Source organism: Durio zibethinus, chromosome 6, assembly GCF_047325235.1.
Source record: "Durio zibethinus cultivar Kanyao isolate XHJ-2024 chromosome 6, ASM4732523v1, whole genome shotgun sequence".
In the NCBI taxonomy this organism is placed as follows: domain Eukaryota; kingdom Viridiplantae; phylum Streptophyta; class Magnoliopsida; order Malvales; family Malvaceae; genus Durio; species Durio zibethinus.
In genome coordinates, this window is record NC_143167.1 from 15,078,319 (window position 1) to 15,094,993 (window position 16,675).

Genomic DNA, 16,675 nt, shown 5'->3' on the forward strand with positions numbered 1-16,675 from the left:
TCACAACTCTCTTTTTTGTAAATTCCTAAAAATGCAAATCTTGAGCAAACACTAAACCAATCAAATAATATGCCCTAAAGAAAATTTATTAGATGTGTCTTTTTATTTCTTTTTTCCATCTTTTCTCATTTTCATTCTTTTCATTTTATTCTTCTCCTACCTGCTACTTATTTTTGGACCATTCCTTGACTTTCCAAGATAACTCGCTAACAAAGGGTCCTATTCGTAACTCTTGAAATTCCTTAAAAATCTCACTTTCAGACTATCCAAAATAAACATTTTTAATGCCTTATATAAAAAATGAAGCATGTAACAATCCTGAGAAAACATGAAAAACTTAGAAAAATTAGTAAAGGAAGACTTTTAAATGAAATGCGAAAGAGTAAATTAATGCCTTTTTTCTTTTCATTTTTTTGCAAGGCCTATAAGCCAATTTGATTAGTTTCAAAACTTCTCTTTTTTTAAAAAAAAAAAACAAAATCTAGGAACACAAAATAAATACAAAACAACTTGATTCTAAATTCAAAAGAAAATTTTGGTTGAAATAAAAGGGGTAAAATCTCTCTTTTCTTCATGTTTTTGTTTTTTATTAGTCATACAAAGAAATTAAAAAAACCTTTTTCTATTTGTTTCCTTTTTTTTTGCCTTTTTTTTTTTTGCTTTTTTTAGAAGAAAATAACAATAATAACTCAAGAAAACATTTTCTTATAGAAAAACAAGCACATAAGATTACTAATACTTCAAGAAATTTTTCTTTTTTTTTATGCTTTTGCTTTTTATTTGGTCAAAAAAATAAAAAACCTTTTTTTTCAAAAAATTTGTTTTTTTATTTTGTTTGTTGGAAAATACTAATGAAAAAGTCTTTTCTTTTATTTTTTTTGAAAAATATTTTTCGAAGATGCAAATTTTGAATAAGCATTAGTTGAATTGAATTATAAGTCAATTTATTAAAAGAATATTTTTCTTTTATTTTCCTTTTTTTCTTTTTTTTTACACTATTCAATACCAAATATATATTGTATTGAAATATTTCTCTCATGCCCTAATTCACGTAATTTTCTACAAAAAGGATTGGCATGACTCTACCTAAAGCCAGTCCCTTAAGGCCACTACATGTTGAATGAGGATTTATATGTCAACAAATTCCTAAATTGTTCCTTACTGGCATTCACATAGGACTAGTTAGGCACTTCAATCCTCACCAATTATAGGCTATGAGTGGAAAAGGTTCAATTTGAGTGGGAGTATTTTGCTTGCCATTGCAAAGGTTATCACCTCACGGCATGATATGAAATGTGTCATCATGTGTGTGAAAAAAAATAACATTGTAATCTCTACCCTACATGCCCCACAATTTAATATATATACATAAAATAAATAATTAACAAATGATATAATTAAGATCAAATGTATGTAAAATTTTTTGTTACTATTTTTATTTAAAAATAAAATCAAAATCAAGAAAATTAATGTTAAATTCCAATTAAGACCATTAAATCAAAATTAAGGATAACACTTAATTAATTTTTGGCCTAACTCTCTAAAAAGGTGATATCCCCAGAGGACTCGCCAAGTTGTTGTAACAGTTTTGGGGACCGCTCAATAAATTTGAAAACAAAAAAGAGTCACCACCAATCTTTTTGGCTAAACATGATTGGTCACCTATTAAAACTTACCTTTTTAATAATAATTTTAAAATTAATTAAAATTTTATTAAAAAGATAATTTTTAGGTCTGCAAAATAGCTTGGGTTTGGGAGTTAGTTACTCATGGGGAAGATTAGCATTCCCAAAGCGCCTGTAAAAAAATGGTACCAATTAATTATGTGTTATCATTTTAATTTCGACTAAAAAGGTCTTAATTTTGGTAATTAAATTTAGTTTTCTTAATTTTCTTTAATGTAGTAAAAAAAAGCAAATTTTTATCTTTATTTTTTTAATCTTGGTTGGAAAAATAAATAACAACCTTGGCTATTGAAAATTCTAAAAGATATCCCAATACTTTGACAATATCAAAAGGAGTTTTTTTAGCTAAGGATTTCTTAGGAATCACTACTCGAAATTTTTAAAAATTCCATCATCAGTGGTTCATATTTATCTTCAAAATGCATGTAATAAAATATGATAACTAAAATTTAATTCTGATAATATTAAAAAAACTTCACTTCTTATTCTATTTATTAAAAAATAGACAAAAAATTTTTGTAAAAAATTATTCTAAATGCTCTAATACATTCACTATCTTAAATCTCTATGTAATTTAATATCCATAAACTTTTCACAAAAATTAATGCATCTCATAGATCAAAACTAAAAACATACACACAATATTCTTACTTAACCAAAACATACTCAAGAACTTATCTCATGCTTCATTACATTTATACCTCTCTTCATATTATACATAAGTCATTCTTGAACAATTCATGAAAAATTAACTAGGTTTTCAAAATAAAGATTTTAGCTTGCCAATTTGGTTTAAAACAAAGCAATTAGGGTAAAGATTTTGAAAACTATTTTAGTTCAAAAAGCATTCTTTTCCCCTCACACTTACATCAAGCAATATTAAAAAATAAAATATTTAAGCACTAGGAAAAAGAAATACTTCCCAAAGTTGGCTTCAAGGCCAAATAATGAATGGGGCACACATCAATTAAGGCTTTTGATGTCAATAAGAAAGGTCTACCTAATAGTAAAGAGGCTTCATTATCCTCAATATGTAATACCACAAAATCCACAGGAAAAGCATACTTTCTAACTTTTACCAAAATATTCTCCAACATTCCTTATGGTTTTTCTAGCAGATCTATTAACAAACTTAATAGTGAATGTTGTAGGTTTTTGTACATTGCATTTTAGCTACATGAAAACATTCATAGGTATCAAGTTTATACTAGATCTAAGATACAAAGAGCTTCATCAAATTTTAAATGACTAATTTTACAAGATATAGTAAAACTCCCTAGATCTTTTTGCTTTTTTGGAAGAAGTTGTCTAAGTGTAAGACTGCATTCTTCCATAAAAGTGGCATTCTTTAACTTTTTGAGTAGCAATTTTGGTATAGGCCTAGGTGTTAGAGGTGTTACTTCAAAGGTTTGTGTTCAAGTGGACATTCTTGGAGTCATTCTCATTAACTTTGAGGTTTTCTTTTTCTTACACTTAAATTTCCCCCACCTTTGGTTGAATACTTTCAAGAAGTACATTTCCCATTTGTAACAACATCTTTTCTTTTTTAGCTAAACCTTCAATAAACTCTTTATGGTCCTTATTTAGAATATACTCAGGGTCTTTGTCAATTTCAAAATTGTCTTCCATCTCCTCATAGGGGTCAATACTCTTAGGGGCTTATAAAGCCATTGGCTTAAAGCTATCCAAAACTTCCCTACCAAATCTTAGTAGCTCTTTATCATTCATCACATCATCTTTCCTAATAAAATCTACCTTAAGCTATTTAATAAAGCTAGACAGGTTAACCTCCATAGGCTCATCCATAATATCATCATCAAAATCATACATACCATCTTTACTGTAAGAGTATATGACATTTCATATTTTTTTACCTTGTTTCTTAGGGTTTGACTTAGTGTTACTAGGTAAGGTTCGTAAGGGTCAATTGGCTATAACTTAAGCAAGTTGACCTATTTGGTTTTTGAGGCTTTTGATTGATGTAGCTTGGCTTTGGATAGTTGTATTCTTGGCTTGCATCAGTTTGGTCAACATCATTTCAAAACTAGTTTTCTTTTCTTGGGATGAGTTATAAGGTTGTGGGTTTGGGCAAAAATTGTTATTTTGGTTAGTGGTTAGGTTGGTTACAATAAAAGTTAGGGTGGTTTTGCTAGCCTTGGTTATAGGAATTACTATATAAGAAGTATGTAGGCTTGGATTGTTGGGCATACTGGATTGTTTCTACTTTAAATTGGCATCTTTCACTAGTATAAGGTTCTTACAGATTTCACAAGACACAAAAGCGTTTTGTATGGCATTGACAAGGGCAATTTGGGATAGGGTTCTTAAAGCTTCAATCTTTTGGTCAAGTTTACTAATTATGATTTAATGGAAGTAAAGGCATCAAGTTCTTATACACTAGTAGTTTTTCTATATGCCTTTCTTTCTATACCTCTTTGATAATTATTGGTTACCATCTCATTTATTAGATCATGTGCTTCTTTAGCAATCTTGCTTATAATGGCTCTTCCAATAGCTAAATTTAAGATAATTCTCTTGAAATACTGAGACCATTGTAGAATAACTGAATCTAAAGCCATTGGGGAAGACCATGATGTGGACACTTTCTCAATAGCTCTTTGAATCTTTCTTAAGCATCATAAAGATTCTCGCCATCAACTTGCATAAAGGTGGTTATTTCGTTTCTCAACTTGGTAGTCATACAAGGTGGAAAGAATTTTGTGAGAAAATTTTGCACCAAATCCTCCCAAGTTGTGATTCGTCTAGATGGTAATAAAGTTAATGAACTCTTTGCTTTGTCCATAAGAGAAAGGAAAAAATCTTAGTCTTATTGCATTATCTAAAACACCATTATACTTTAAAATATCACATAATTTAAGAAAATTGGACAAGTGAAAGTTAGGATCATTGCTTGGTAAACCACCAAACTATACAAAAGTTTGAACCATTTGAATAATCGAAGGCTTGATCTCAAAATTGTTTGCTTGTATGGTCAGCTTTTGGATATATGGTTAAAACCATTAGCATTAGAAATAGCATAATCCCTTAAAGTTCTTTGTCCTTCATTGTTTGCATTTGCCATTGGTATTGGTGTAGGTGGTGTTGTTTGCTCTCTTCTTAAATGCCTTAGAGTTCTTTTGATTTTTTTATCAAGTGGAGCTAGGTTAAAACTTTTAAATCTATGCATACTAACAAGAAATTATCAAAACACAATAAAGCAACAAAAATAAATGTTTAGATTAGAAGTGAGTTAAAAATCCTTGTTCATGTTGAATTAAACATCACTATAATCCTTAGCAATAGTGCCAAAAACTTTATTGCTATTTTTGGTAATGCCTGTAAATGCATAGATCATAATAAGCAATAGTAATGATGAAAGTAGAGTATCCCACAAGAATTATGGAATTGAATTGTTGGGTGGATTTCAATTACTAAAGTTGATAAACTAACTCTTTATACATAAACAAATGAAAACTTGATTTGATTGCAAATACAAATAAATAAAAACATATAAAGAACAATGTAGGCCAAGATCTTCATACCCAACTGTCACTTTGAAAATCTTGGGTTAGGGCGAATCTAACTAGATCTAAGAATCAAAGATTGCAACTAGAAATAAGAAAGAACTATGAAGGCCAAATAATTGAGCTTGTAAAAGCTTGAAAGAAAGGAATAAACAAAAGTCATCAAAAACCAAAAGCTTGTATGGAAAAAGAATAATGGCTGATTGTTGTTTTTTATATAGCTTGAAAGTGCACAGATCAAGTAATAAAATGAAAGTATTCAAGTATCGTCTCCTAAGGGATTATAGATTGTAAATGTTGGGTTGCTTTCAATTACCAAAGTTGAAATCCTAAAATCTTATATCTAAACAATTAGAATTTCAGGGTTGATTACAAAATAAGAAAACAAAGAGTAATGTAGGCTTAGATCTCACTTATCTAATTGTCACTTGGTAAACTAGAGACAATAACTAAAACCAGATCTAAAAATAACAAGAATGAAAACCTTAAAAACAAAAAAACTTGAGATTGCCAAACATAAAACTAAAGAACTTGAATGTAAAAGATTAAAGTGGTCGAAACTTAGCTTTAGAGTAGGAATGCTTGAATTAAACTTGTAAAAAAATATATAATTGTTAAAACTTGTAAAAAATAAAAGAAATTGTAATTTAAACTTTAATAAGAAAGAATGCTTGGAAGGAAAGAGATCTTTGAAAAATAAATATTCTTGAATTCGAGAAAAGAATTTAAAGAACAAAGCTTTGGTTATTGCCAAATCTGTGACCTAAGCCAATAACTAAACTTATAAAAACTAAAGAAAAAAACTAATAAAAAAGAGAACAAATGAGAAAAATGGGATGAGGGATAATGAAATGAGGTGAATGGCCTTCCTATTTATAGTGAAGGGTTCAACCATAGAGGGATAGGATTACAACAGTTGTATTTAAATTCAAATGCTACATGATTTAGCTCAATCTTGATCTCTAAAGCATCATAGCCAAATGGGACTCTTTATGCTGGAGTGGTCTTGGCCAAATGGTATCTTGGGATTTAATCTTGGCCATTTGATCTTTGTAGCTTCCATCTTGAATCATTCTTCTAGGTAGGTTTGGCTAAGGTGGGATTCAAGACAAAATAAATTGTTTTTATCCAAACTCTTAAATTTCAAAGAAATAAAATCCTTTTTCATTTGAAATTCTTCGAAGCTAAGTAACAAAAGTCCTACTTGCATAAAACCTTCTTTGGTCGAATAGGGTAGTGTCTAAGTGAGCCTAAAAGTGCTTGAAATTCTCTTGGATTTTTATCTTAGCTGAATGCAAGATAAGAGTCCTTGTTCATTGCAATTTCTTCATGGTTAAATAAGAGAGTCATTCTTGGATAAAACTTTTTTTTGGCCACATGGTGTATAGTCTTTGTGTACTTGAAATTGCATGAAGTCTTTTTGGAAAGGGATATGGCCAAATATGTTGGAGTCCTTTAAGGACACAACTTCTTTTAGGCACAAGCCAAGTTCCAATGTAATTAAAATACCTTAATTTGTTTTGCTTCACTGCATGGATGAATGATGAGAAGCATTAAGATTCGGCTATAAGCTTCTAAGATAGGGCCAAATGTGCTCCTTGCATGCATAATGCATGGTTTGTATGAAAATGAACTCCATAAGCTTGAAACCCAAAAACCATGAAATAAGCATTAAGGCACTAAAATCAACCAAAATTTAAAATTTAGCTCTAATTTTAATATAAAAATCACTATATTTATAGGTGCTATAAATGGCCAAATGTTTGTAAAGAAAAAAAGATTGCTTAAATCAACTTGTACACTGAAAATAGAAGAGAACTTGAAATTAAGAATGCTTGTATTAAAGTAAAGAAAGAATTTAGAAAACAAGAGCTTTTTATAATAGCTTAATTAAACTTACTATAAATGTAGCCATTACTTCCATAAGCTAAAAGGGATTAAAAATCATGAAAAATATAAAAAGTTAAGCTTGAAATGAAGTTCCATATGCTTAATCATGCGTAAGAAAGTAAGGATGAAAAAGTAGGAATTTTTTTTTTTTAAATGGCAAAGCAATAAGGTTAAGGCACTAGGTTGGCCTTTGAGTGACTATTCCACCAAAATGCATCCAAAAATGACTTCAATTCATGGTTTTTCCTTTTTTCCCATGATTTTTACCTACACATAGAATAATTGTGCATTTAAGAGTATTCTTGCTTAATTATCTCAAGGATCAAGCACTAATTCACTATAAAATGTCCTAGAAAATATGATAATTCTATAAGAATAGAGAATTATCACACCCCCAAACTCAAGCATTTGCTTTTATCAAACAAAACAAGAATTTGCTAAAATCATCATTAACATGGATATCACTAAAGGAAGATCAAAAACTTGAAATAATCTATAAGAATCAACCAAGGCTAAGTTCCTTCCAAATTAGGGTTCTAAATGAAGGGAATTATGCAAAATCATATAGAGTTAAAACAGCAAAATTTTAAAATTTTTAATTCCCTAAAGCTAAGATCAATCAACAAGATCATATAAACAAATAATATATGTATATAAATATGAGTTTCAGCCAAGAATATATACCTCTTTTGCCAAAACTATTTTACTTCAAAGTAGTGATCTTCCAAGTTGTTTCCTAAGCCACAAAGTTACCTAAATGTGCAGCTTCTAATGGTGATCCTGTTGGTATTTACCCTTTAAGCTAAATCATATTTTGGCTAAGATATTGTCATATTTGTATTACTTTGATATTTGATATCTTATAAAGCCCTTGTTTGTTTATCAATGAGCATGTATACATATATTTCAATGTTGATGCTTATATGATAAAGTCCTCAAAATATAAATAAAGCTTTGCAAGGGAATTACAATGAGATTGTAATTATGAGATCATCATTACATAAAAGTATACGCTCCAAAATTGTTCCTAGTCAATGATTTATCAATGAGAGGAAATTGACAAAAGTCGTTAAGACTAGCACATAGTTATGCTCTTACTTATGAAGTAAGCAACTGATCTTATAGGTTGAAGTTTGGTAAACTTGAGCTAACATATTGGTGCTTGTTATAAGAACAAGTTCATTAAACATGACCTAATATGAGAATGTTATATGGTAGTTCACATATTGTCTATAGCGACATTATTATGTGATGGTTGTATCAGTGATCCTTTGACTTGAGATTACTTATGGTCTTATATGATGAATGTTATACTTTTATTTTACTTTACTTATAGTTCTAACCAAGAATGCTCCAATCAAGTATTATTCGGTATAACATGAGGCATATAAAAATGCATGAAGTAATTGAGATGGTACTTATCACCTTGTGTGATTAAGAGAGTATTTCAACTAGTCTTGATTGCATTAACTTGAGAAATCTTTGGCCAAAGTGAAATAAGATTTTAGAATTATTTTAAAACTTATTTAGTAGTTAATGTCAAGGACAAGACTTAACATAGTTGAACAAGATTAAGTACAAACTAAACCATACTCAATGTTCAAACTGAGATACTTTGTAATGAAAGGATATTAATTATACACTAAGATCATTCATAGATAGTTTGTCAAGCAATATTGACTTTTTTTTAGCAATTGGGGGTCATGGCAATGAAGTTAGCATTGATCATGATCTATAAATATAAGATTGGCTAATTGGTGATGAAAACAAAAAGTTTGTTTCATCCATTGCCAAATACTAAGGCTTACAATGCTTGTGTTTATTGCCAACATGCTAAAGAACCTAATGGGTCACACACGATAGGACAATTGTGAAAAATTAAAATTAGGACAAATTAAGTTAGACTTAATTTGATTTTGGCATGACCAAAAATAGAGGAAATAAAAACAAGAGAAAGAGTTTCACTTGTTTAGTTCATTCAACTAGCATAATTGTGGAAATTTGTATTCCAAGCATTAAACCTAATATGGCTAAATGCTTCCCCTATAAAAATAACATCAAGCTACCCCTTATTGGATAATCAATCAAGTAAGAGTAACATTCCCCTATTGGAATCAACTCATTATGCTTGTTAGTGACTGCTATCATTCCTCTCTTTTTTAGTATATATTGATCTAGACTCACCTATGAACTGTCCAATATGGGATAGATGATCTAGCATTTAACCACTTGATAATTTTTTTTTTACTACCTTTTTCATGGTAGCTTTTAGATGCATTTGTTGTTCAATCATTGCCTTATGGTCATCTTCTAGCAAAATCTTATGCATGCATATAGTGGGGTTAATACCTTTGATGTTTACTATCAACCAAGAAAATGCCTTTTTATGTTTCTTTAATACCACTAACAACTTATCCTTTTGCTTTCTACTTAGGGCTGCAAAAAAGACAACCAGAAAAATTGATGCTTCACCAAGGAATACATACCTAAGTTGAGATGGTAAAGGCTTTAACTCCAATGTTAGGGGTTCCTCAATGAAGGGTTTAAGACTTTAAATAGGTAATAATTCCACCTTGAAATCTTTTCTTGGTTTAGAGCACATTGTTATAGGTCCAGCTTTTTTAAAAATTTCTCGAGCTTTCACCTTTTTGGAGGATTTCATGTTGAGTGTATCTTCTTGATCATACACCTTTATTATTACTTTCCCCTTTTGCAGTCAATCATGGCCTTTCTAGTTCTTAAAAAGGGTCTTCCTAATATAACTGGCACTTAGACATTTTTGTTCACGTCTAAAATCATGAAATCAGTTGCGAATATCAATTTGCCCACTTATACCATTAAACTTTTGCTATGCCTTCAAGATGTCTAAGGGACCAATCAACTAGTTAGATAGTCATCATGGTTTGTTCAAGATCTCTTTTACCTATTTCTCTTTCTTTCCATACCCATTGATAATTGTTGGCTGCCATCTCCTCGATCAATTCATAGGCCTCATCGGTAGTTTTGCTCATAATGGCTTCTCTAGTAACTAAATGCAAAGTGGTTCTCATAGATGGAGTGAGACCATTATAAAAAATATGAATTTGCAACCAATGGAAAAGACCATAGTGCAGACAATTTATCAACAACTCTTTAAATCTTTCCCATGTGTCATAAAGGTTTTCACCATCCACTTGCATAAAAGTATTGATTTCATTCCTCAACTTGGTAGTCTTTGCAAGTGGAAAGAACTTCATAAGAAACTTTTGCACCAGTTCCTCCCAACTTGTGATAGAGCCAGATGGTAATGAAGATAGGCAACTTTTCACCTTGTCCCTAAGAGAAAAAGGAAAAAGTTTTAGTCACATTACATCATTTAAAACACCATTGTATTTTAATGTATCACATAATTCTAAAAAAATTAGATAAGTGAAGATTAAGATCATCGTTTGGTAGATTGTCAATCTATATAGAAGTTTGGACCATTTGGATTATTGAAGGCTTGCTTTTGAAGTTGTTTGCTTAAATGGTTGGCCTTCATATGGATGTTTGGAAACCATCAACATTAGGGATTGTATAATCCCTTAACGTTCTTCGTCCTTCATTATTTGCATTCGCCATTGTCATTGGTGCAGGTAGTATTGATTGTTTTTTTCTTTGTCATCTAAAAGTTCTTTCAATCTCTTGATCAATAAGAGCTAGGTCAACACTTTTAGATTTGTGTACACAAACAAGAAAAGATCAAAACAGAAAAGAGTAAATAAAAGTAAATATTTAGATTACAAAAGAGTAGAGAATCTTTATTAATATTGAATCGAACATCGTTACAATCCCTAAAAACTTGATTACTTATTTTTGCAATGTCTGCAAGTGCACAAATTGAATCAAGTAATAAAGTGATAAGTATCAGAGTATCATCCCACAAGAATTATACAATTGATTGTTGGGTGGATTCAAGTACCAATGGTGATAGACTAAACTTTTATATCTAAATTAAGAAAACTTAGGTTGATTTGCAAATTAAAGAATGAAATATTGAAAGCAATTTAGGTCTAGATCTTACTTAACCAACTATCACTTCATATGTAATAGGATTGTGGTCAAATGAATAAGATTTAAAGAAAATAAGAATTACACTTTGAGAACAATAAGTTCAAAAGAGGTTGAAAGTTGTAGAAACATAAAACAAGATTACATGAACTAAAACTTAAATGAAAGAAATATGATTGCTTGATTAAAAACTAAAAAGAATAGGATGAGAAAGAATGATTGCTAAAAATATAAGAACTTGTAAACAATGTTGTAAAACCAAAAAAAGTGTATGAAAGTTTAAAAAAAAACTAGAATTTGTGTGAAAGAATACATTGATTAAAAAACAAAATTTAGAAAACACTTGTATTGGTAAATTTGTCACCTAAGCCAATTATAAAGAAAGCTAAAAGACTAAAGACTAAAAAAAAACTAAAGAAGAATGAAAAAAAGAATATGAAGAATGAGATGGGATGCTTGAGATGTGAACTAGCCTCTCTATTTATAGGTGGAGGGTCAGCTAAAAGGGGATAGGGATTACAAGATCAATTCCTATTCAAATTCTAAAGGATAAAGCTCATCTTCATCTTAAAGGAAGCATGGCTAAATGGGACTCTTGGCCTTTAAATGTTTTAGCCAAATATGGGTCTTTGGGATTCATCTTGGCTATTCATCATGGAGTGCACATCTTGATCTTGTTTGATGAAAGGTACAACTAAGGTTTGGGATCTAAAACAATTTATTTGATTTTTCTTCAATTAATTTTGAGATTTATTTTGCTAAGTTCTTCTTCTATCTTAACTCTTCAAATGGGTTATCAAAGACTCATGGTTAAATTCAAACTTTAATCGAATGCTTTTAATGTGCTTATATGCTTAAACTTCTTTAAGTATGTTTGCAATCCTTTTGGAAGTTGATTTAACCGAATGTATATGTCCCAATGCTAGTGAAATTCTTCAAATGTACATCACATCTTTTTGGAAGTGATCCAGCCAAATGGATACAGAGTCCTTATGCATGTAAAATTCATCTCTTGGCCAAATAGAAGGCTAATAAGGCTCAACTAGTTATCCTTATTACATGGCCGATTACTATCTTGCATGCTTGCAAGCATTGATTGCATATAAATCACATTCCATGGTCTTAAACTTTAAAAATAAAGAAAATAGCATTAATAGCACCAAATTAGACCAAATTTTAAAATTTCCACCCATTTTAACTTGTGAAATCACTATAAATTTAGGTGCTATCATGTATCAAGTTTGGATAACCCAAAAGGTTTCTTATGAACCCGATGCCCTATTGGAAGTCATTGGCTACCATCTCTTCAATTAGGTCATAGGCCTCTCTAACTGATTTGCTCATAATGGCACCTTCAACGGTTGAGTTTATAGTGGTTCTTATGATAGTGTCAACCCATTGTAGAAAATTTATACTTGGAGCCATTATGGGAGTCCATGGTGCAGGCACTTTTAAAGCATATCTTTGTACCTTTCCCATGCATCATGTAGCGTTTCTCTATCATATTACTAGAAGATAGTGATTTTGGTCCTCATCTTTGCCGTATTGGCTAGTGGAAAGAACTTGGCAAAGAACTTTTGTATTAGGTCATCCTATGTTGTGATCAAACCAATTGGGAATGAAGATAGCCAACTTTTCACCTTGTCCTTAAGAGAAAAAATAAATAACCTTAGTCGAATTACATCATTAAAAACTCCATTGTATCATAAGGTATCTTATAATTCAAGAAAAATTAAGATATGGAGATTAGGATCATCATTTGGTAGACCTCTAAATTGCAGAGAAGTTTGGACCATTTGGATTATGGAAGGCTTGATTTTGAAGTTGTTGGATTAGTCGCTGCCCTTCGAATGGATGGTTGAATACCTTCAAGATTGAGAATAGCATAGTCCCTAAGTGTTCTATGACCTTTAGTTGCTATATTGGCAATGGTGATTAGGTTGGGTGCTTGCTCTCTTCTAAGTTGCTAAAATTTTTTTTCAATCTCTTTGTGAAGTAAAGCTAAATTAATGCTTCTCAATTTGTGCATGCAAATAAGAAAAGATCAAAATAGAATAAAGGCAAGTAAAAGTAAAAAAAAATCTAAATTACAAAGTTGAAGGAAGTGTTATCAATATTGGTCTTCTAGCACTAATATAATCCTCGACAATGGTACCAAAAACTTGATTACTACTTTTTAACCTGCAAGTGCACAGGTCACATCCAAGTAATAAAGTGGTAAAATAGAGTTATCATTCCCTCAAGGATTATGTTATAGGTGTGAGACCAGGTACCAAAATGGATTATTTCACACTTTATATTTAGACATATAAAAAAAAATGATGGAGCTTGTTTAAAATTAAAAACAATGTAAAGGTCGAATGCCAAGCTAGACATGATGGACACTCGGTAAAAAAGGGGTTGGCTGATTATAACAAGAAAAATAAAGAAGCAAGTTTTGAAATGTAAATAACTCCACCCTTTTTCCCTAATAATGCATAGCTCACAAACATACATGATTATCCTAATGCATATAAGGTAAGGGATGAAAAAGATAGGAAATATACAAAATAAGGTTATAAGCTTATAATGTGGTATTAAAACAAAGTATCATAAGGCTCAAATGGGGTGACTATGGAAATATTGTATCAAGGTTGGCATGAAAAGGCTCGAACGATCCAAAGATGGCTTATATCATTTCCCTAATCATGTGTCCTCTAGCATTTCACCTTGAGAAATGATCAAAACAAATTTTAGAATCACAAAACACAACTTTAAAGACTAATGCAAAAAAAAAAAAAAATCTCATGCTCACATAATCAATACTAGATAAAAAATACAATTCAATGTTCAAGACATCACTCACAAATGAATGCCATATTCAAGAATTTACTAAACCTAATTATCATCTCATAATTCACCCACATTCAATCTTTTCATAAAGTTATATTCATTCTCAATCTCTACCTATCATTGGCTTCATGAAGAACTAATCAAAGAAAGTATAGTAATGATTCAAGCTACTACATGTTATGCTCAATTTTAAGGTAAAAGTTAAGGAAAATTTGAAAAATTTTTCAAATTTTGAGCAATTTTCCCATTCTCCCAAACTTAAACAACACATTGTCCTCAATATGTAAGCATCAAGCAATAAACCGCAAAAGAGAAAGGAACAAGAAAACTCCCCTATCAACATTGAGGAGTGGTAACCGAATCTCCCATCAAAGCTTTCGCCTAAACTAGTGCTTCTAGCTTTAAGATCATATTCATCCTACAAAATAAGAAAACAACTATACAAAGAAACTGCATCAATAAGTACAATCAAAAGTATAACCAAAAGAAAAGAATGAACACATGAACAAGTATATACAACCTAATTGAATGAACAAAGATGACAACTATGTACAAATGAGAAAAATCAAATGTCTAAAAAGAAACAATCATGCAAACACATATGTACATAAGCATGCACAAAAAGAAATAATATGAAAAGTAAAACTTGGATTGACTCTTAAGAAACGCTTTTATTTAAAGTAAAAAACTAGACTATCAGAACAAGCTCAACCCTATAAGTTCATAATAAACACTTTACACTTAATTCCTGAATCTAGCCATTTCAAGATCTCTCATATTACCATTTTATCAAAACTATAGTCTAATGATGGATCATGTAGGTAACTAGGAGTAGCAATTAACTTCTCAAGAAAACCCTTAACCTCACACTTATAAGGTCTAAGGCAAATGGGTTTTGGTTTTGGCATCCAGTCAACCTATCTATCATCAACATGAACCATATCATATCATTCATGCTTCATAGCTGCAATTTCCCTCCTAGAAGGACTATGATAAGTATGACTAAATTGAAACTACTCAAAGATTGATAAATCAACTAAAAATGAGATCCTATCAATAACAACTTAACCATGACCCTCAGAACTTTAATAAGTATCATCAAAATGGAATATCTCATAATCTATTGAATCTAAATTTGAAGGTCTAATCACTATAGTGAAAGTGTCAGGATCAACTAAAAGCTCACCACTAAAAGGTGGTGCAAATTGAAAAGTAAAGGCTATCTCTATCTCACCATCATCCTCACTCAAATCCATGTCCTTTACCTCTTCAACTATAGAGGAGTCCTTAAAATGTGAAATAGGGTGCTTTAGGTATAAAACATCATGAATCACATCACTAAATACCTATACCTTCGAGCACTTATCAAAATCATCAGAGAATGGTAAAGCCTTAAAAATATGAAAAATGACCTTTTGATCGTAAACTCGCATAGACAATTCCTTTTTTTGTGCATCAATTAAAGTCTTCACAATGGCTAAAAAAGGTCTTCCTAAAATAATCAGGATCTCATGATCCACAAAGTTAGCAAGTAAAATGAATTTCTCTACCTTAACCAAAGCATCCTCTACAATCCCTCTAGGGTGTTTCAGTGACTTGTCGGCTAACTATAGAGTAACTAGGGAGGGTTTAGCCTTTCCTATGCCTAATCTCTAAAAAATGGACTAAGGTATAGGTTAATGCTAGCACTTAGGTCACACAAGACTCTATCAAAGTAGATACTACCTATAGTATAAGGAATGGTAAAGCTACCAAAATCTTTAAGCTTTCTAGGTAGTCCTTTTTGAATCATAAATATGCACTCACTGGTGAATGCAACTATCTCATAATCCTCTAATCTCTTTTTATTAGAGATAATGTCCTTCATAAATTTTGCATAGGTTGGCATCTACTCAAGTGTATCCGTAAATGGGATATTAGTGTGTAGCTTCTTAACACCTCAAGAAATTTAGAGAATTGCTTCTCTTCCTTTTACTTTTCAAGCTACAAATGCATAGATTGTTATCAAGTAATAAAGTGATGAAGTAGAGTATTATTCCCACAAGGATTATGTGTTAGTTATAAAATGAAGTACCAGAGGTGATGTTTTACTAGTTTTAAATTTAAACAAATAAAAAAGTGACTGTTTGTATTGAAAAGCAAATGAAAAAAATAATGAAAAGTGTTAATTGACATTGTGTATATACTAAAAGCCAAAATAACCAACTATCACTTGGTAGTTTCAAGGGATGGGTGAATATACTTGTAAACTAAAAAATACCAAACGTTTTGTAAAGAATGTGGGTTGGCTAATTGCAAAAAAAAAAAAAAAAACTTAGAAGAGCAAAATTGATATCAAGATTGAAAACTGAAACTTAAAATAATTGAAAGATTGCTTGTGAAAGAAAAGGAAAAGAGATCTTGAATGGAAATATAAGAAAACTTGTATAAAAGAATGCTTTGATAAAACAAAACTATGCTATGGTTAGTATGTCACGCTAACCAAAAGTAAAAAGAATTATAATAAGAACTTTAAAGAAAAATTGAAACTAGAGAAAAGAGAAAGAGGAAGAAGGGATGTGTTGTGGGATGTGAGATGTGTTACAAGTGAAGGATGCCTCACTTATTTATAGGCATAGGTTCAGCCAAATGGGGATAGGATTACAAAGTCCTATTCTAATTTGAATTCCTACAAGATTTCAAGTTATCTTGATCTTGGAAGTGTTTGATCGAATG

At 30.6% G+C, this 16,675-nt stretch overlaps 3 non-coding genes across 3 annotated transcripts; all 3 read left to right on the forward strand.

Moving 5' to 3' along the window:
* Positions 1-4,270: 4,270 nt before the first annotated feature.
* On the forward strand, positions 4,271-4,377 carry LOC149518457 (small nucleolar RNA R71). The gene has a single exon (XR_016343408.1). It is a non-coding gene; the product is annotated as a small nucleolar RNA R71 (small nucleolar RNA).
* A 5,821-nt stretch (positions 4,378-10,198) lies between these two features.
* Positions 10,199-10,305, forward strand: LOC149518458 (small nucleolar RNA R71). Its single transcript, XR_016343403.1, has one exon. It is a non-coding gene; the product is annotated as a small nucleolar RNA R71 (small nucleolar RNA).
* A 2,254-nt stretch (positions 10,306-12,559) lies between these two features.
* LOC149518459 (small nucleolar RNA R71) lies at positions 12,560-12,666 on the forward strand. The gene has a single exon (XR_016343417.1). It is a non-coding gene; the product is annotated as a small nucleolar RNA R71 (small nucleolar RNA).
* The last annotated feature ends 4,009 nt before the right edge of the window (positions 12,667-16,675 follow it).